Source organism: Balaenoptera acutorostrata, chromosome 6 (genome assembly GCF_949987535.1).
Source record: "Balaenoptera acutorostrata chromosome 6, mBalAcu1.1, whole genome shotgun sequence".
NCBI lineage: Eukaryota > Metazoa > Chordata > Mammalia > Artiodactyla > Balaenopteridae > Balaenoptera > Balaenoptera acutorostrata.
The window spans coordinates 7,138,965-7,160,220 of NC_080069.1; the positions used below are offsets into that span (position 1 = coordinate 7,138,965).

Sequence of the window (21,256 nt, forward strand, 5' to 3'; positions counted from 1 at the left end):
AGGAGAGAAAACTTTCCAACATAGACCATATAGATGGGAAAGAGACATCACCAGCCATTAAGCTGGGGCAGAGGGAATTCATTTACACCTTCACCCTGTCTGAAAATCAGATGGTGGAGGTGGTGCTGATAAGTAAGTGGACAGTATAGAGGTTGGGGGAAGATTAGTCCGTTCATTTATCTACAGAGGACCAGCCTGAGTACGAGACCAAAGTTCACGAGAAAATGCTGAAGGAGAACGACAAGTCTCTGTTCCAGAAATTGGGAAACAGTACGACCGAGAGTGAGAATGAGTGTGTGGACAAATGGGAGAGCAGGTCAGAGAAGAAAGAAACCATTTCAGGCGTGGTGCCTCTGGACTCCGTCACCTGCACATCTAATAACAATAGCAGCGACCTCCAGACCAGCCAGCTCAAAGACAGCTAACCTTCATTCAGTCCTTTCTGTGGGCCAGGCATGGTTCTCAGTGCATTATATTATTTTATTCTCGCAATAAATGTATGAGGCTGGGAAAAAAATAAAGAAGATCTCAGGGGAGAAATGGGAAGGATTCTTATCCCAGTGAACTTGAACTTCCAAGGAGGTACAGGCGGTATGCCTAGAATGCTTTAATTAGAAATGGGCTCTGATGTTGGGAATGAATTTCCTGACAAAATACCATCTTTCAATGATCTGGTTAGTTAGTCATCGCCTGCTACACCCAATCAACAAACCTGGGCTGCCACACGGGTGAAGAGTTATGTAATCCCATGATTGCCTTAAGTGAATACTGAAGACATAAGCAGTGAATCCTCCAAATTCTCAAGTGTTTTCATCCATACCATAACTCCTGGTCATGGCCGTTACTGTTTTTCTTCATGTAGCAGAAAGAATGATTCAAAAACTTTTTAAATAGTGCCATATCATGCCACTCCCTGATTATATGCTTCAGTGGTTCCAGGACTCTGTGTTTCAAAGCACTCAATTTTACTTGATAGAACTTTCCTCAATCACGTGTTATTATTTATTTAATCTATTTGTTTATTTGCTGAATACCTGTTTCTTCTATTAAACTATTAGCTTTATGAGGACAGAGAGCATATCAGTTTATCCAGCCATTATTTTTTACTCATACTTCTTGAACAAGATAAAAATGTTTCCTGACCACATGGACCTTACAGTTTACTAGGAAAAATTTTAAAAATTAAACAGGTAATAACATAAAGTATGAGTTGCAATTTTAGAGACAGTAACGCCATGGGGGTGCATGGAAGAAACAGCTAGCCAGCCTGAGGGATTGGGTTAGGTCAGAAAAGAATTTCTGGTGTAAATGATACATAAGCCGAAACTTAAAAGGTAAACAAATGCTAACCAGGCAATGAAGATAGCTAAGAATATTTCTGGAAGAGGGGAGAGATGGTAAAAGAATTATACTATACTATATACTATATATTATACTATGTATAATATATAGTATACTATTATACTATGCTTATGATTCGGTTCAACGTGGATGGTGCTTGGTGTGTGAGGTGAGTGACAAAAAAGGAGACTGGACAGATAGGAAGGGTGTTGTGAGCCATCTCTGAGCTCTTAGGGGCATCAGAAAAGCCATTGAAATGTTATAAATTGGGATTCAAAGGATCACAGAAACTCATCCAGGTACTTGGGCTTCTTTTTGAGAAAGACCTGGGGGAAAAGATAGAGGTAAACAAGTCAGACAGTTTCAGTAAGCCAAGTGAGTAGCTAGGATGACTTGAAATCGGACAGGAGTGGGGCCGTTGGGAAAAGAGAAAAGTCTAAAAATGATTAGAAAGTAGGTCAAACAAGATTTGATTTTTGACCAAACGTGTGAAGGAAGGACAGAAAAGAGTTAAAGGAGACTCTGAAGTTTCTGGCGTGGGCAGTGGGGAACACGTAGGAAGAAGCTGGTTGGAGAAAAGGTGAAGATGATGGAGTTCAGTTTGGGATACACTGAGCTTAAAATGCCCAGAAGCCAGCAAAGTAGCAGAGTCCAATAGGCAGGCATGCACGCAGGTAGGAGGCTTCACAGAGAAGTCGGGCACAAAGATTTGAGATTTATAACCATGGACTTGATAAAAGTCACCAGGAGTGCCTGTACAGAGCAAGAAGAGACGATGGCCTCGGTAGGACTAAACCGTGAGGAAATGATTCATATTTAGAGGGCAAGCATGAGAAGAGGACCTTTAAAAAATATCTGAAAGGAAAAGAAGTTAGGATTATGGAAATCAATGGAAGAAAGTGTTTCAAGAAAGGAATGGTCAACAAGTGGTGAAAACTCCCCAGCAGATCTGTCAAAAGAAATTTGCCAGTCACCTTGACAGTAGTGGTTTCAGCAGGGAAGAAAGCTGGATTGCAGTGGGATACCAGGGAATGGGGATTAAAATACATAACTTTTCTAAGACGCTTAGTTGAACAGGAAGAGAGAGGGGGGATAGCTGGAAGGGAGTGTGCCATTAGCAATTTTTTTACTTTTAATGTAGGAGATGCTCAAACATGCTTCACACTTACACAGAACGATCAGTAGAAAGTGAGTGGTTGAAGACACCAGTGTAACTGAAGAAGAATGTTCAAATCTTTATATTCTGAAATATATGTGATTTTCTAACATGTGGGTAAAATCAAACGTCAGGAAATCATGCTAAGTGTGACAACAGTATTCTATTTTCAAGCAGTTTCCATTATCTCTCAAACATTGTAGAACATTTAAGTTAGGCATGAAATTTATTTTGGCTCATAATGTCCTTAATATAAACTTTGTTTGGATTTCATTGTTGACAAGATGTTTGAAATTGGACATTTTGGAGCATAGCCATCCATTTGTTACGCATTTCGTGGTGAAAGTCTTCAACTTTCTGAGTAAAAGTATTGAGGATTATGTTAAACAGCTAAAGGCAGCAAAGCAAATTTCTTGTTCTGGGTTAAATAAAGAAGTCTGTGGTATCAACTAGTTAGATATGTTACATGAATGAGAGCAAAATTAGTCTTGACCCATTTCTGGCAGGTCTAGAAAAACATGAGATATAATTTCTACCACACACAAAGTGTTGCATCAGAATAACATAGGGTATCACTGTTGAGCCTAGAAAGGGCCAGGAATATGCTGTACTTGGACAGACGCTGCCTCCCAATGGGACCAGAAACCTCAATGACTCTCCAGGTTGAATCAATTCAGAGATTTTGGAACTATGTGGAGATTCAGACTGGAAAGTCAGGGGCCACCATTGATGATCTCAAGAGGTGACAAATTCCATCAGGATATGCAGTTGGTGAAGACTTTCCATGTGAGTAAACACAAATCAGCTCTGATACAAGGTGCATAAAAATCACAGAGAGCTCTTATGAGGATCATTGGAAAAGAAAAAAGAGACGAATGTCACTCTCATTTCGTCCACATTTTCTTTTCTCTTCCTATAGATAAAGTTGTGAGAATCATTCCAGAAAAGAAAATGAAAAATGAAAATGGTTGTTAGTCCAATAATGGAAACTGTTGTGATTAAGTTTTTGGAAAGTTTGAAATGGAAAGAGAGTTTAGTGCAGATAGGGTAAACAAATCAGCCCACCACCTGTTTTTGTTAATAAAGTTTTATTAGAACACAGCTTCACCCATTTGTGTCTGTCTTGACTATGGCTGGGGCACACTTTAGTAGTTGTAACAAAGACTTTATGGACTTCAAAGATAAAAATATTTTCTATTTGGCTCTTTAGAAAAAAATTTGCCAGCCCTCTAGTTCAGTGAATCAGTTTAGTTTTTAAAAACTTTCTTTCTGTAGGTTCCTCTTTTTCCCTCCCTGTGAAAATACGCTGAAGCAAATAGCAAGTGCAAACGATTTAATTTATAATTGTGTATATGAGACTAAAGACATAACTACTTCTCAATCAGACTTCTCTGATTTCAGTGGAAACCGACGGGGAGCAATAGGAGAAAGTGAGTGTGTAAAGATAAAGAGTGACAGGAAAATAGCTAAGAAAGCATTGATTCATAAGGTCAAATGCACTTCCAAAGAAAATATCTTCAATTTTCATATCCTTTCAATCCTTCGTTAGATAACTCATAGACTTGGCATTTAAGAGGCTTAAAAACAATCAGATCAAATGGGTTTCATTCTTCTTGGTTGTCTTGCCCTCATCAAGTGGTAATTTCTTTATAAGGAAGGAAACAAATTTAGAGGAAGAAAACATGGTGTGTATTGAAGTGGCTTTTTTCTACTTGGTAGCAGTGACATTAAGTCAAAACTCTCCAAATAAAAGCTAGAATGCTATTTCCTATTATTTGCTCTGTCAAACTGGGGCTCTCCTATGTCCATACTCCTCAGAAATTTTTTTTGTGGTAGATTATCGTAGAATTTGATAAGTGAAGGTGGACTAATTTCTATTACCTGTTCTTAGGCAAAAATGATATCAAATGCTTAAAAAATACACTTTGCCCTAGTAATTCCTTTATTTCAAAATCATTCTAAATAAATTATTAAGGTTATAGGCAGCTACTTAAATATAGAATGTACAACAGAAGAAATCTTTACAGTAAGTAAACATGAAAAATATCTAAATGACCAATAATAAAGGATTTGGTTAAGTAAATTATGGTGTATACATTAAATGGTCTACTTACAGCCACTGAATGATATTGTAGGTAAATATTTTTTAACACAGAAAATGTTCATAATATCTAAGTGAAGGAAACAGGATACAACATGGTATGTACATTTTGGTCCAATTTTTATTTAAAGCTATACTTTTACACCTATACCCCAGCTTTTTAATTTTAATTTTAATTTTTATTTATACCCCAGTTTTTAATTCTAAAGTGTATAATTTTTGTTATGGTCTAATTTAGACATATACACATCACATTTTTAATTGTGATTATTTTAACAATAAAATATAAATATTTTAAATGTTAAAAAACTGTATATACTTTTTTTTCTTAAATTAACTTTTTAAATATAAGAATATTATTTTACATTTTGTAAAAGGCTAACATTGTCCAATAATTAAATGCAGAAATAAAATTACAGTATATTTTACTTTCACTTGGCTAATTTTTGTTCATTATTTAAGCTTTCACTTAAAAGATTTGTGAAGTTACTTTAAAAGTTTCTGAAATGAAGGTGATCCTATGTTTGAATCAGACTTATTTGAGTAAAAAGCTAAGAAATAGACCTCCTTTCATCTTAGCAGTCCTCACTGAGACATGACCAAGGGCACAGAACTAGATGAACTTTGAAGTTCATTTCTAGTCTCATAATTCACTGAAAGTGCCTGAAGATGTGAACTCAGCTCCTAATTTACAGTACATCAGAGACTCTGCTTTTAGAAGTGTATGGATTCTGGTATAAGTAAAATATGGTGGTTAAAAAATTCAGTCCCACAAATCAAGCATCAGGATTAGAGGTGATCATTTGTCAAAAAACAGGTTAGTTTAGCTTAATAAGGCTGTCCTCCGGTTCTTGAGTTCACAGTGTTTTAGTAAAGAGATGGGGGGGGGGGTCTCACATCACACCACAGTTGGGGTCTGGTCAGGAATCTAGGGTTTCCCTTTGAAAGGATCTAATCCATGTTTATGTAACTATGATTTTTCTATAATTTGTTATCTGATCACTTATTTGTTAGTATAAATAGTCAAGATTTAAATTTTGCTGCACTTGTAACTAAACAACTTGTAAAACAACTTGAATTTTTTTTCTAATCAGGTTTTCTGATTTTGGAGTCTGCCTGGTTGACTGAACATCGGATGAATGACTTGGGTTCCCCTGTCTTTGGTGAGCTGGACAGATGTGGCACTTGTGAAACGTGGTGGGGAAAGATCTCAATTTCATCCTTTCCTCTTAAACCTAAACTCAAAAACATCTTATTTTCCCTGAAAGTATACATCACAGTTTACCTTGGAAAGTCTTGTAATACAATATTTTAGTTTCTCTGGGAATATAATTATCTGCAATGAGTTTTTACATTTTGTAGGAAATTAATATTTCCCAAAGGATAGAGGGTGAACCCAGCTACCATTTTGAGTCTTGGATGCATTGGAACATGTTTTCCTGCTGCTACTTCTGATAGAGCTGATTTGACTCCAAATAAATTGTCAATAAAGGGAGCATTGACTTATACTGGCTTGATTTTAGATATTCTCGTATATGAAATGAGTTTTTTTGTTTTAACAAAAAGTAAGTCAAATGTCTGACTTGCTAGTTATATTTGAAAAACTTGGAAAGAAGAAATAAGAAGGTAAAATTTTAATGTGGAATAAAGTGTCAGATTGGTTCCTAACAATATACTGGTATTCACTCATTCGATTACCAAATTTAATCAACATCGAAATTCCAAATCACTACCAATTTTTTGTTGTTGTTCATAAAGCCTTTCATTATTAGCCTTAAAGCCAAGGCAAAGATGCGCATGACTAGGTGTTTTGCTTGCTGCTCTGGTCTTTTGCTACATACTGATGTGATAGAAATTGTCATCCTGGTTAGGCTGCCAGAATTTTTATGTTGCTTTATCAAAATCACTTATTTACTGCTGGGACTGGATTTTAAAGCTACATTTCTGATCCATTTTCCTCTGACATTTGGGTGCTAAACTGAGCCACTATGTATATTTTTGAAATGTAAAATCTATATTCTGAAAGATTTTTTTGGTGTTCAACAAAAGTGCCTTGTTCATTGTTACTTGAAAGTATTAACCTCAATTACCTCAATTGTAATTTAACTTAGTATTAAATTAATTAGTATTAAACCTAATTAAACTCAAAAGCTTTTGCACAGCAAAGGAAACCATAAACAAAACAAAAGGACAACCCACAGAATGGGAGAAAATATTTGCAAACGATGCGACAACAAGGGATTAGTCTCCAAAATTTACAAACAGCTCATGCAGCTCAATATCAAAAAAACAAACAACCCAATCCAAGAATGGGCAGAAAACCTAAAGAGATATTTTTCCAAAGAAGACATACAGATGGCCAAGAGGCACATGAAAAGATGCTCAACATCGCTAATTATTAGAGAAATGCAAATCAAAACTACAATGAGATATCACACCAGTCAGAAAGGCCATCATCAAAAAATCTGCAAACAATAAATGCTGGAGAGGGTGTGGAGAAAAGGGAACCCTCCTACACTGTTGGTGGGAATGTAAATTGGTGCAGCCACTATGGAGAACAGTATGGAGGTTCCTTAAAAAACTAAAAATAGAGCTACCAGATGATCCAGCAATCCCACTCCTGGGCATATATGCAGAGAAAACCATAATTCAAAAAGACACATGCACCCCAATGTTCATTGCAGCTCTATTTACAATAGTCAGGACATGGAAGCAACCTAAGTGTCCATCAACAGATGAATAGATAAAGAAGACGTGATATATGTGTGTGTGTGTGTGTATATATATATATAATGTAATATTACTCAGCTGTTAAAATGAATGAAATAATGCCATTTTCAGCAACATGGATGGACCTGGAGATTATCATATTAAGTGAAGTAAGTCAGACAGAGAAAGACAAATATATGATATCGCTTATATGGGGAATCTAAAAAAAAAATGATGCAGCTGAACTTATTTACAAAACAGAAACAGATTCATAGAGAAGAAACTTATGGTTACCAGGGGGGATGAGTGGGGAGGAGAGATAGATTGGGAGTTTGGGACTGACATGTACACACTGCTCTATTTAAAATAAAATGCCTTCCCATGAAAAAAATAATAAAAGTATTTCACATTAGATGGTGAAAAAACAAGGGCAATCATCTCCTTTCCTGAACCCAACTCTCAAGATGCCGCAAAAGTAAGAGGGTGAAAATGTAATATAAAATCGAAGAGTATTCATCTGGGAAGGCATATATGCCCCGTGTGTGAGTGAAATCGAAGCCTGGGACAGCGGAGGACCTGGCACCATGGATAATAGGATAAGATTGAGAGTCCAGGTCTTTTATGTCCTACCATCGCTCTGGAGGTGGATGGTTGCCTGTCTAACTGCTTACAAGGCAGGAAAGCCAGAGCCCGCTGGGCTAGGGAACTCTAGGCAGGCCAGTGGGACTCCAAGCAGGTCCTTATCATTCCTTCTCACATCTGCCATACTCCACGGGTGAGATTACAATTAAAGAGGAAAATTGTCCAATGGAAAAACAACCACAAAAATAAATAAAAAGAAGAAAATTGTGGAATCTTTGGAAAAGAGCAGGAATTGGGATAGGGGAGTGGGCCGAATTAATAAGAAGTGAATTCGTGACGAGGAAAATTAGTCCAAGGAACTCTCCCAGAAGGCATCCCACATAGATAAAGAGGTGGAAAGTATATAAGGAGAGGTAAGTGATAGGGGGGTGGAAGTAGACATGTTAAGAGTCTTGAACGGTCACAGAGGCTGAAAATGAATGGAGAGACATTAGCTTCTGCTCAGGATGTAGAAAGCTGGAAAGAGCATCACTCCTACCCTAACAACAAGAAAGACAAAACCGTACAAGTGATACGCGGTTTTTGAGTGCATCACAAAACTGAGACAGCAGGGTGACAAACTGGCCTGAAATCTAAGGAAAGGAAGGCACTTCCAGGGAAGTGGAGATGGAGCTAGAAATTTCTTTCAATACCAAGATGCTCACGTTAGCAAAGTAGGCAGCATTTCAGAAGCTAGTGTAGTACAGTGTGCTGTGGGGGGAGTGTGGATTAGTCACGAGTGGGATCCTTACAAAGCAACTTTCTAAATGTGTACTTCAACCTATTTTACAGATCCGAACGATCAGAATAATAACACTTATTTCCTAAATTTGTTGTGAGATTTATATGCGCCCATGTGTGTAACGTGTCTTATAGATAATGGTCATTTTCAGAATGATTTTTCATCTCTCCCTTAGCAACATGTTCTTGGTTACAGTATTTGTACTTTCTTATTATCTCTCATATCCGTTTCCTTATTTCTTCTTCTTCTTGTCACTTCCTTGGTTAATTTCTCATCTAGATTATTTCACTAACCTCCTTGTCTTCCTGACTACAAAGGCACTGCACTCCCGCATCTCCTATCTGTCTCACACACTGCAGGAAATGCGATAGGAATAAAGGGCAATCCTGATTTTATCGCATGGCTCTTTTAAATCCCTCAGCTGTTTGCAAAGATTAAAGATGACACTCAGTGTTAGTAAGAGTGCCAGAAAATAGCATTCATCCATTACTAATGGGAATGAAAATTGTTATTTCTCCAGAAAGCAATTCGCCCTGTGAACCAGACACCTTTAAACAGTACTTGTTGGCCCAGCAGTGCCACTTAACATGTACTTACTCTGAACGAAAACTAGAAAATTTGCTCTGGATTTCCAACACCGCTGCTTCTATGAGCAAACCTCTAAAAACCCTTCTCAACAACTGATCAATCTGGTAGAAGGAAAACAAGAGGAGGAAACAGTAACGGAAAAAGAAAACTAGGTTTATTAGTGCCAAGAGAAGAAAACGGCAACTACGTACCACAAAATCAAAGAAATCGCTGCAAAGTCTAGGGAAAATTGAATCAACCTGAAGGAACCAAAACTGAGAGAAGAATTCATTGTTGTGGAAAATAAGTGGACAAGATATTTAGAAGCAGGGCTGTGGCATAAAATATGTGTCAAGTCACATGATTATTTACCAATAGGATGTAAAGTAGACTTAATTTTCTTCTTTATGTTTTCCCCGTTTAAACACATTTATTGATGAATGTGAATTAATTTGGCAGCAAAAAAAAAATCAATGAAAGTATTTCAGTGACTCCTAAATACCCTTAATATAATGGGTAAATTGTTAACTTCTCCCTTTCATACTCCAGCTCTGCTGAAACATTTAGCTTTCCAAAATATTGTATGCTCTTTTTCTCTTCCACACCTTTGCAAGTGTTCTCCTTGCAACTGTCCAGGGAGTTCCTTGTAGTCATTTGTTACTCAGCTAAAATGTACCTCCTTCATGAAATATTCTGTGGTATCTCCAGGCAAGATAAGATTTCCACTTCGGTGATCCCATTGGACCTGGACCACACCTCAGCTGTTGTACTTACACAATTACGTAGGTGTGTTATGAGTGTGCATGTCTCTCTCCTGTACCATGAGAGCTCCAGGAATGCAGGGACGGTGTCACTTTAAACTTTATGTGGAATTTAATACACCTTTACTGATTCAACACACAGGAAATGGGCAGTAATACTTCATTTACTTCAGTCTCTTTCTTGGGTTTAGTGGGGACGTTTCTCACAATATTGCCCGGAGGATGTGGTTGAGTAAAGAAGTATTTTTCTTGCATAGTGTTTTCTTTTATATTTATTGTTATATATTCATTTCTAATGAGAAAGTATTTAATTACTTTTTATTTTGTTCTATGTTTATTTATTTTCTGTTTATTCTTCCAGAACAAGAAGACCATGTTTCTTGTGTTTGATTTGCTTCACATACACACATGAGTTCGCTTAAATTATTTTGCAGTAGCATGAACATATTTTCATTCATCAGACATAAATGTCATTACAATTACTAATTGTGTTCCTCAGATGTAACAGGCTTTACGATGTGCTGTGCAGGGGTGGTGCATTTATACAGGCGCAAGAAAACAAACTCGTTGCATTCCTTTTTCTCTGTACGAATCTGCCAAGAAAAACTCGGAGCTGGCTTTTAGACTTTAGTAGATTAGATTTATGGAAATTAAAAATATGTTCCTATGCAAAATGTTTCGTTAAAAGATTTTATGCTGATATCTAGTGAATTTTCAGCTTATTTAACCTAAAGTAAAAAGCACAAAGTTCTTTCCAGAACCTCAACTAAACCCAATCTTTGGAGACGAAAAGAAAGGAAAACAACTTTAATTTTAGGAGAGAAGTTAATTTTTTAAAAAATGAATGATTAAAGGTTTTGACTTGATTATAACATTTTCATTTCTTTTTTAGCAAGTCCACTAAATTGGTCCTTTCCATAATTTAGACAAACACTTTTAATAGTCCTCCACCTCCTTGACAAATTAGAAGGGTCTAGATTTTCATAAAGTGGGGAGCCCTGTCCAAACACTTCTAAGTTTGCATTTTTTTCCAGGTAAAATACCCATAGGTCACAATACCCATAGGTCATATTTAATTTTGGATTCTTATCTAAAATTGCCTTGAAATAACTGGTAACATGGCAAAAGCTTTTCTCAAGGTATGTAACATTTAACCCTCAAACTTTGGCTGAAACCTGAAACCAATGCGAGTTACTTTTTTTTTTTTTAATAAATTTATTTATTTATTTATTTATGGCTGCGTTGGGTCTTCGTTGCTGCGCGTGGGCTTTTCTCTAGTTGCGGCGAGCGGGGACTGCTCTTCATTGCAGTGCGTGGGCTTCTCATTGCGGTGGCTTCTCTTGTTGCAGAGCACGGGCTCTAGGCGCGTGGGTTCCGTAGTTGTGGCATGCAAGCTTAGTTGCTCTGTGGCACGTGGGATCTTCCCGGACCAGGGATCGATCCTGTGTCCCCTGCACTGGCAGGCGGGTTCTTAGCCACTGCGCCACCAGGGAAGTCCCCAGTGTGAGCTTTGATAGGAAAAAAAGGAGAGAGAGGAAGAGGGGAAGGAGTGGGGGTGGGGGAGGAGGAAGGAAACACATTAAGTAGAGGACAATACCAGCTTGCTAAAATGTGATTTTTGCATTTCATTAAATCATATTTTATCAAAGCCTACTTGTGCAGTTTTAATTATGATTCACAGTGTTATCTGTGAATCACCGGCATGACCACATGCACACACGCTATGGATTACAATCAATACAAATGACGCAGGTTGCATTTCGAGTGTTCAGAATTTCTGGTTTGGCAGTTTGCCAGCTTTTTCAGGCTCCGCGTGAAGGAGAAACAAAATTTCTGCAAAAGCGTTTCTTTCAAAAACATGGTCCAGACTTGCATAGAACCACTGAATTTGCTAGTCAGACTACTTAAGAAATGCAACTTTTTCTGTTCTGTGCAATTTTACGTTTGTGCTAAAATGGTTGGCCTGTAGAGAGTGTATTTTTCCCCATGCGCTCCCTGAAGCGATGAGTTAAATAATAAGACAAGCTGTGGGCATGTTATGGTCTGATTCTGTGACTCATGTGTTGGCAGTGGCCGTGTAAACAGAGCTACTGTGTCTGAAAGTGATGGGTAGCTAGTTAACTTCCTGACAGTTCAATACGAAAACCAACTTTAAGACTTTCAAAACAAAGACTATTAACAAGGATTTGATTTCTCGATCTTTGAATCTCGTTATGAGATTTTTTCATTGAAATAGAAAAAAGACCTAAACTTCAAAATCAAATATACAGCATTTGGGGTTTTTATTCCTCTGCCCCAGTCCATCCTTTTAATTTTTCAAAGTTAATTACTCTTATCTATTTCTGGATTTCCTACACTGTAGGTTCCTCTAGGATATTAAAAGTCTATTTTCTTTTTTAATCACAGCTGTCCTATTGCCAGGATACACAGGAGTGCTTGTTTGTCCAGAGCCCGTATTTGAATCTTATCCACTATCCCAGTAATGTATAAGAGCTGACTGTTTTTTCCTGGCCTAAGATACCCAGAGTTATGAATTACCCTTAGTTGTCATGTGTCTTACGTGTCCTTTTATCTAGAATAACACCCATCAGTCTTCCTTTTTCTCTCGTAATGTTGGCAGTTTCAAAGAGCACCTATTATTTGTAGAATGGCCATCAATTTGAGTTTCCCTGAGGTTTCCTCTGATGAGATTCAGGTTATACACGTTGTATAAGCAAACAGATGTGACATTGTGTCCTTCTCAGGGCATCACATCAAGAGGCACTCGATGTCATTTGTTCCATTATTGGTGGTGTTGGCTGTAATCACATGGCTGTGATGGTTCTGCCAGGTTTCTCCACCGTCAAGTCACTATTTCCTCCTCGGTTAATTAATACATAATTTGAAAATAAATATTTTAAGGCAATGTAAATATCCTTTATTCCCCAAACTTTCACCTACTCTAAGCATTCGTTGATAGCTTCTGCTTAAATCAATTTTTATTATAATGGTTGTAAAATGGTCATTTTTCTATCGTTCCTCCCACATTTATCAGTTGATATTCTAGTTAAAGGAGTAAGACTTCCTCCCCCACCTCCCATTTGTTTAGTTTTAATTAATTAATTAATATATATATGGATTCATGGACTCTTACTGAATTCAATGTACACATTGAATCTGTTACCATCAACATCAGGATTCTTTCTTCAATATTTTCACACTTAAGGATACACGTTCTTTCTTTGGGGGTGCTTTTTTTGTTTTTTGTTTTTTAGAAAAATAAAGGTCTAATTCACTCAAAATTCTTCAGTTTTTACAGAACCAACAGGGGGGAGTAGGGTAGGGAGCTGGGGGTTAGGGAGCTGGGGGGCAGGCAGCCGGGAGCAGGGCTGGGCAAGGCCACACTTCTGCCTCCACCTGAGGCTGTCCTCCTGCCACACGGTTCTTCAGCCCGTCCTTCACCTCCGTGTCAGCGGGCTGGTCTCCTGCAGCGACCGTGGCCTTGGCCTTGCTCTCCTCCCCAGCTAGCCTCTCAAATATGTTGTCATAGAGCTTCTTCTCCCATTCGAGCTCCTTGCGGATCTGCTGCTGGGCCTTGGCAGCTTTGCGGCTGGGGTAGAGCTGCAGGACCTTCTGGAAGTCAGCCCGTGCCAAGTCAAAGCCGTTCACCGCCAGGTGGGCCTCTCCCTGGCGGAAAAGGCCCTTCTCATGGTTGCTGTGCAGTTCCAGGGCCTTCTTACAACTTTCAGCGGCAGCAGACAAGGCTTGCCGCTTCACATGACACATGCCAGGCTGAGGTGCGAGGCCAGCTGAAGGGCCTGTGCCTTCTGTGCCGTCCTCATTAGAGAAAGTCAACTCAAGTTCCAGCCAGGACACAATCTTCTTGTACCGCAGCAGAGCTTGCTTGTACTTGCCTTCCTGGAAGCCCACGGTGCCCTGCTCCTTCACTACGGTGCTCTGCTCCAGCTTCTCTGAACTCATCTCCTGGGACTCCTTGGCTTTCCCAAAACTCTTGAGTTATACTTCAGCTCAGCATTTGGGGGGATCTGGAACTTTTCCTTCCCAACACTGCCAAAAGCATAGCCAAAAGCATAGCTGGGCTTGAGACACACAAGGGAATGTTCTCCTTTTTCCTTGCGCTGAATGGCTTTCTCCAGCCCACAAGGCAGATCCACACTCTCGGCCTCGCCGACCTCCCGGCGGTCAAAGATCTGGTCTCTGGAGTACCTTCCAGGGCAGCCTCCACGACGGCGCCACTCCACCTGGAACGCAAGCGTGGCCTCGGGAGGGATCTCGGGAGCGCTGCCCGCCGAACCGTAGGCGTATTCTGGCCCGCAGGGGCTGTGGCACACTTCCCCCTCCTTCATGGTCGCTCCAGCAATAGCCCAAGCCTTGATGACGTCCCCTTTCCCCAGGTCGAAGGAGACTCTGTCCTTGCGGCCCAGGCTGCAGTCGCACTTGGTACCATCGCACAGCCAGCCCGTGTAGTGGACAGAGACTCGGTCCCCGATCATGGGCATCCCTGTGCCTGTGCCCTCTCACTCGAGGACCTGAAGCACGCCCTCATCCTGCTTGGGGCTGAGGTCCACGCCCTCGAGGGGCAGCGGCGCCTACTGCGCCCGGCTCTCGGCAGCCTTCGGCCCCTCGGCGGTCATCGCGCCGTTTCCCGGGCAGCGGGCGCAGGAGGCGTGTCTTGGGCGGCCCGGGGAGCGATTGGTCCCACCGCCGCGGAGGGGGGCGGGGGGAGGAGGCTGGGAGGAGCCGGCCGGCCGCGAGGGACGCGGGGGGAGAACTTTCTAGAGACGGCGGCAGTTTCGGGCTGTGGCGCTCCTTTCTGCAAAAGGTGGTTTCTGGTTCGTTCCTCCCACCCTCCGCCTGGCCCCGCCCCGGTCCTGGGACCCTGGGAACCCCGGGCCAGCCCTCGCCCCCTCCGCCGCCTCCCCGCCTGTCCCCTTGGGAGTGGTTTTATCTCACTCCTCTCTTATCTTTCTTGTGCATTTTTTTCAGAACCCCTTTGCTCTCTGTGAAGTTGACTCTGCTGGAAATTGGTGCTTGTTTTCCTACTTACAGGTAATCTGCCACGTATAAGATTGTCTGTCTTCTAGTTACGCCAAAGGTGTGAGTTTTGTATGGTGTCTTTTATTCTTCTTGTCGTTTGGAGGTTGTTTGAAGAGATTTTGCTTAGGCAGCTGCCATTGCCTCTACTGCCCAGGACTCTTGGATGCAAAGACTTTTAAAAGCTGGCATTGAATTTCCCGTGATGAAGAGGAATTGTCTTTTGCGTAAAATGATAAAACTTGAGAAGCTATTTTTTAGTATAATGTGAAAACTTAATGGCATGGATCATAAGAAAATACAAAGAGGGAGAGGCAATATTCTCTCGAAAAACAAAGAACAGATGTTAGGGAAAGAATGGTGAAAAGAGTGAGAGAATTGAGGAGAAAGGAACGGAGAAATGGCCCAGTAGCATGACAGACGGCCATGGAGGAAAACGGACAGTGAGACAGTGTTGAAGGCAGGTCGAAGAAGTATAAAGATTGAGGATGTCTAGTATTAAATGTTAACTTTTTTTGAAGCCACGTAAATACACTTCTGTCATTGCAAATTATAAGTTAAACATATTACAGATACACACACAATGGGTCAGCGTTTGTAGGGGTGTGAAGCGAAAGTTGTTGCTTTCTGTGTCTCGGTTTGTCACAGAGCAGGGGACAGAGAACAGTTATAGGGGATCAAATGGCAATGACATCAACAGTCCAGGGAGGCAGGTAGGCAAATCCAGAGTAACCGTGAAGGTATTAACACCGGGGAGTTCTCGGAAATTTTGTTGAGGGCGCTAGATTCTCACAGAACACGGGATACAGGGCTTGACACAATTTTGCCTGACTTTCAAAGGTTGAGATGTCCTCAATAAATATACTTATCACACTGTGAGGTTTGGTTCTGTAATCGACATTGTGGAGCATCTCTTTATGAAGTCAACACCTATCTTTGACGTGCCAACCCCATGCCAGGTACATTCTCAGAAGTGGAAATACGAAAAGAAACAGAGTGAGTACAAATCCCTGTCCTCATGAAACTTTTGTTATAGTGGAGGAGACATACAATAAACAAGACAAACAAATAAAATGTGTATCATGTTATATTTGATGGCTCTAAGAGCTAAGGAGAGAAATAATGCATGGAAGGAAATGTAAGGGGTAAATGTGACATTTTAAGCAGGGTGGCCCCCAGGAAAGCTCACATTGAGAGAATGTGAGTTTTGAGTGAAAAAAGAAAGACATGAGATAGTTAGCCACATGTGTATCTGAGGTATATATGGTAGAGGGAATGTCCAGTGCAAAGGCCCTGGGGTGGGAGTGTGCCTATAAATTAGGGGAATGTTAAATAGGCCAATGTGCCTTAAACAGAATGAATTAGAGGAAAGAATTAGGACACGAAGTCTGAAAGGTAGCGGGGACCAGATCATGTAGGGCCTTATAAGTCCTAGTAAGGACTTCGGCTTATGATCTGCTTGAGACAGGAAGCCATAGGGAAGGTTTTGAGCAAAGGAGTGACATGATATGATTTACATCTATCAGGATTGTCCTTGCTACTCTTGTGAGACTAGAGTGTGTTTTGGAGCTGGGGAGAGGGGCGGTAAAGTTCACCAAGTGCAGGACTAGGGAGACCATCAGGAGGTTATTGCAGTAATTCAGTAAAGAGATTATGGTGGCCTGGACCGGTGTCGTGGCAGTGGGGGTAGTTAGGAGTCTCTGATTCTAGACATATATTGAAAAAGGAGCTAACAGGCTTCACATGGGGGGTGTAACAGAAAGAGAGGTGTGCAAGAGGACCTCAGGAATTTTGGCTGAGTAAGCGAAAAAATGATGAATTCCTTTACTGAAATGGAGAGACTGTATGAGGAGCTATTTGGGGAGCGATTATCAGGAACTCAGATTTGCACAAGTGTGGTTTGAGATGCCTGCTGGACCTTGTAAAGGAAGTGTCAGGAAGTTAGGTATGGGTTTGGGTATGTGGGTTTGTGGTTCAGCATGTAGATGGTATTTTTAGGCAGGGAACTGGTTAGGACCACTTAGGGAGAGAACGTGTATAGGAAAGGGAAGAGGGCTAAAGAGGGCTGTGAGACACTCTAATATTTAAAGGTTGAGGAAATAAGAGAGAACCAAAATGGCATCATGGTATCCTGAAAGTCAAGAGGGGTTTGTTTCAGCTGACTCTAGTTACAGAATCCAGTGGGGCAAGGTGGGATTCACCATGAGGACTGGCTTTTTCACCATGAAGACTGCTTCAGATCAGGGTGCAGCACCATTTTCAAGCAAGAGAAGAACATCTTTTTAAAAATTTATTTATTTATTTATTTATTTGGCTGTGCTGGGTCTTAGTTGTGGCACGTGGGATCTTCTTTGCCTAGTGTGGGATCTTTAGTTGCGGCATGCGGGATCTAGTTCCCTGCCCAGGGATCAAACCCGGGCCGCCTGTACTGGGAGCAGGGAGTCCTAACCACTGGACCACCAAGGAAGTCCCGTGAGAAGAACATCTTTATAACACAAAGGTCTAAATTTTGATTCTGTGGACAAAAGGAGGCTCATTGGGTGGTTGGAGTTTCAGGGAGCACACAGAACTCCAAATTCTGTATAATGCCATTTCAATTCTCTAGTGCTCAGTTAATCCTGACCCATGTGTTGTATTATGTATGGTTAGGAATATGGACTATGGAATCAGTCTCATTGCTTTAACCGTAGCTCCACCATTACCAGCTATTTGACCTATGGCAGTTTACTTAAGTTCTCTGTGCCTTTGTTTCCTAATCTGTGAAACAGAGAAGACAATAATACTCGAAAGGATTCTACTGAATATTAAATACGATGATACAAATACAGCACTTAGCACAGTGCCCTGAACATAGGATTTTCTAAGTGTCAGCCATGACGATTTTTTTTTTTAATTAGTTTATTTATTTATTTTTGGCTGTGTTGGGTCTTTGTTGCTGTGCACAGGCTCTCTCTAGTTGCAGCGAACGGGGGCTACTCTGCATTGTGGTGTGCGGGCTTCTCATTGTGGTGTCTTCTCTTGTTGAGGATCACGGTCTCTAGGGCACACGGGCTTCAGTAGTTGTGGCTTGCGGACCCTAGAGCACAGGCTCAGTAGTTGTGGCACATGGACTTAGTTGCTCTGCTGCATGTGGGATCTTCCCGGACCAGGACTCGAATCCATGTCCCCTGCGTTGGCAGGCGGATTCTTAACCACTGTGTACCAGGGAAGCCCAGCCATGACGATCTTTATGAGACTTGGCTGAGGGAATTCAACTGATATTACAATCTGACAGCCCACAGGATAAATCTTTGGCCACTACAGCCCTGCAGCTGCCTGAGCTAAAGAATCATTTTGAATGGTTTTAGAAAGTCCCTGGGTTTCTGAATGTCTTTGAGGTGAGCCAAGAATTTAGACTTTTAAACTCTTCGGTGAATGGATATTTTTCTGTTTACATTCTATTTCAGAATTGAAAAGGATTATGATTTTTTTTCCTTATAGGAGTGATATAGTTTATTGTAAAAAAAATTATCACTACAGATACATGTAAGTAGAAAGGAAAAATAATACAAAAGCTCTTTACCCTGAGCTAACACTGACATTGGTGAATACCCTATCATGCATCTCTGTGTATATCCATGAAGCTTTGTGGGTCTACCTCTTGCTGGGGGCCCCAAAAACTCCATGCCCGGTTCTCTCATCTTCAAGTCTCAGCTTCTCCTCTGGAACAACAGGATCCAAGTCCTGTTTCAGAATCCTCTTCTCTTCAATAAACTGTCTAGTGACAATAGATTAACCCTTCTCACCCTCGGTCTTTGTAGTCTGCATGCACTTCACGGATTCTATGGGCTGAGCAATTCGATCCCCCAAAGCCTTACCCCAGAAAGTACTTCATCCTAGAACACCACAGGCTTACACATTTTCCTCCTAACAACTGTTTGTTTATAAATTTTTTTTATACCGTCTCTTAAAAAGTTTACCTCTTTGTGAATGACTCGTTTCTTTTTTAGTGCAATGACTATTTTTTCCCCCAAATGTGCTAAAGATATATACTACGAGAAGGAATATTTCCACATATAGTTTCAAAGATATACTCAACCATAGACTGACACAACAGTTGAGTGTCTGAGAATATTGTATAGAATATTATATAGAACAACATTTAGATGAATTCAGAATTGTTCTTTGTGAATGTACGCCAAGGGAAAGGGGGTGACTCACGAGTCAGTTCTGTGCAGGTACTGTTTCTGTTCTTTAAAGAACTCTCATGCACAAAATTTTGTTGTTCTAAAAGTGGTTTCTATGGTATAACATAATTTTGCAGTGCAGTTTGACATTGAAAACTAGTGAATAAAATGGCGCAAAAGAAGAGTGTACCTTCCAAAGAATGGCTGCCTCAAACCCTCCGTCCACTACTTGCCATCCACGCCCTAGTCTATTCTTCCTTTTGTGGTGAGGATATTAAACCTTCATTGCACTAATTTTATGAATAAATATTTATTTTCAATTTTTATCATTATATAAACTTGTTTTCAGTGTGCAGTTGATACATCTTTCTATCAAGTGAAAATTGTTTGGGTGTCTTAGTTTGGGATGAAATAAATCATAATTTGTTCCATTGAAATTCATAACAATTAAAAAAACTTAATGCCTTTATATTTAGCGGCAAAGTTTTCAGGAATAAATTGAAGCTATCAAGAAAGGTATAGATGCATTCATTTAGCTGTTTCACCACTGTTTCCCATGGGCTGCCAGATTCCCATTCAGGAATATTAAGGAGACTGCCTCTCTGTATTCTCCCCTCAATTGGATAGTAAATCCTAGATTCCCCACATTTTCATTTCTTGAACCCCTCTTCCTATTATTCATATCTGTATTAATCAGGATTTTTGCTCATAAGAGAAATCAAATCTCCGTGTTATGGCAAAACTGGGACTTTCTGGAATAATGCAAGGGGTTCAGAGAATTGAAGAGAGCCTGACAGATGGAATCAAAGCTGCAGGTGAGTCTGTTTTGGAATTACAGACCACAGCTGCTGGGACCACGGCCACTGCTTGGCTGTGGCTGCTGCCGTTGGGTCTAATTTTTGCACCATTAATCCTAATCATCCCTTACTCATTGTCTCATTTGGCCCAAATTAAAAATAATAGGTAAGACAGTCCACTGATTGGGACCCTTGTGCCTGGGTCCCAATCATCAGTGTGTGAAATGTCTTCTCCCTTTGGAGTCTGTAGTGGGAGGTTGGGTACCACCTCTTTTCACTATTGTACCCATGGGGGCTTCTCCTGAAAGAGAAGAGATTTTACTTCTTCAAATCTTCACTCTCAATTCTGGGTCTTTGTACACACACTACACTATCTACTGTAAGCATCTTCTTCCTTTGCCTAAAGTCTTACTATTTTTCAACCTTAGTTGGCATTTCCTTCTGGAAGAATAAGGCCCCAGTCTTAGCATTTGTCACCAGGTAATTGTCTATTTGTATTTCTCACGTGACTGCAGGTTGCCCGGAAGTGTGGTTTGCATTTTTGCTTGTCCAGCACTGTATTCTCTGTGAACAGCAGTGTCTAACACATACTTCTGTTTATATTTGTTCCATACATGAGTAAAACGTTTATTAAGACCTTGGAGAAATAAATTGGAATAGTAAAAACTTCCAGTTCTTTCTCTGGATTAAGTGTGATTACCTCAGTTATGAAACTTGTAAAGAAAGGAAACCCTAACTGTGAATATCGTCTCTAAATTCATTTGCAGCTGACTTTCCCCATGTCTTTCTTAAGCTCATACACGAATTTTCATTGTGAAATATCCCGTTTTTCCAGTTTAATATCTTTTGGTCCAAAAGATCCCCAATGCAGAGCAAAAATATCTATTATTGTATTACTAGCATGAAGCCAAGTTCACAATTTAAATAATTATATGTATTCAACAGAGTTTCTCAAAGAACTTTCTCAGAAATTGCAATTGAAGAAATGAAAAATATTTTTATAAGCTGACACATTTAATTATCATTTTAGATAAATCTATTTTGGAGTCTGATATTTTTGTATTTATTTCACCCGTATGATCCAGACTCAGTGTGTTTACTGGCAACATAGTCCAGGGATTATACTCCCACATTGAAACAATAATCATATTGCAACGTCGGTGCTCTTCATAATGCATTGCCATCAGCATTTATTTGACACCAAGGATGCACCAGCTACTAGAAATAGAAAAATCTCTGGGACATTAGGAATGCTAAGTAG

The 21,256-nt window shown here is 40.1% G+C and overlaps 1 pseudogene; it reads right to left on the bottom strand.

Annotated features, from left to right (window-relative positions):
- Positions 1-13,331: 13,331 nt before the first annotated feature.
- LOC103004287 (peptidyl-prolyl cis-trans isomerase FKBP4-like) lies at positions 13,332-14,632 on the bottom strand (annotated as a pseudogene).
- Positions 14,633-21,256: the final 6,624 nt, after the last annotated feature.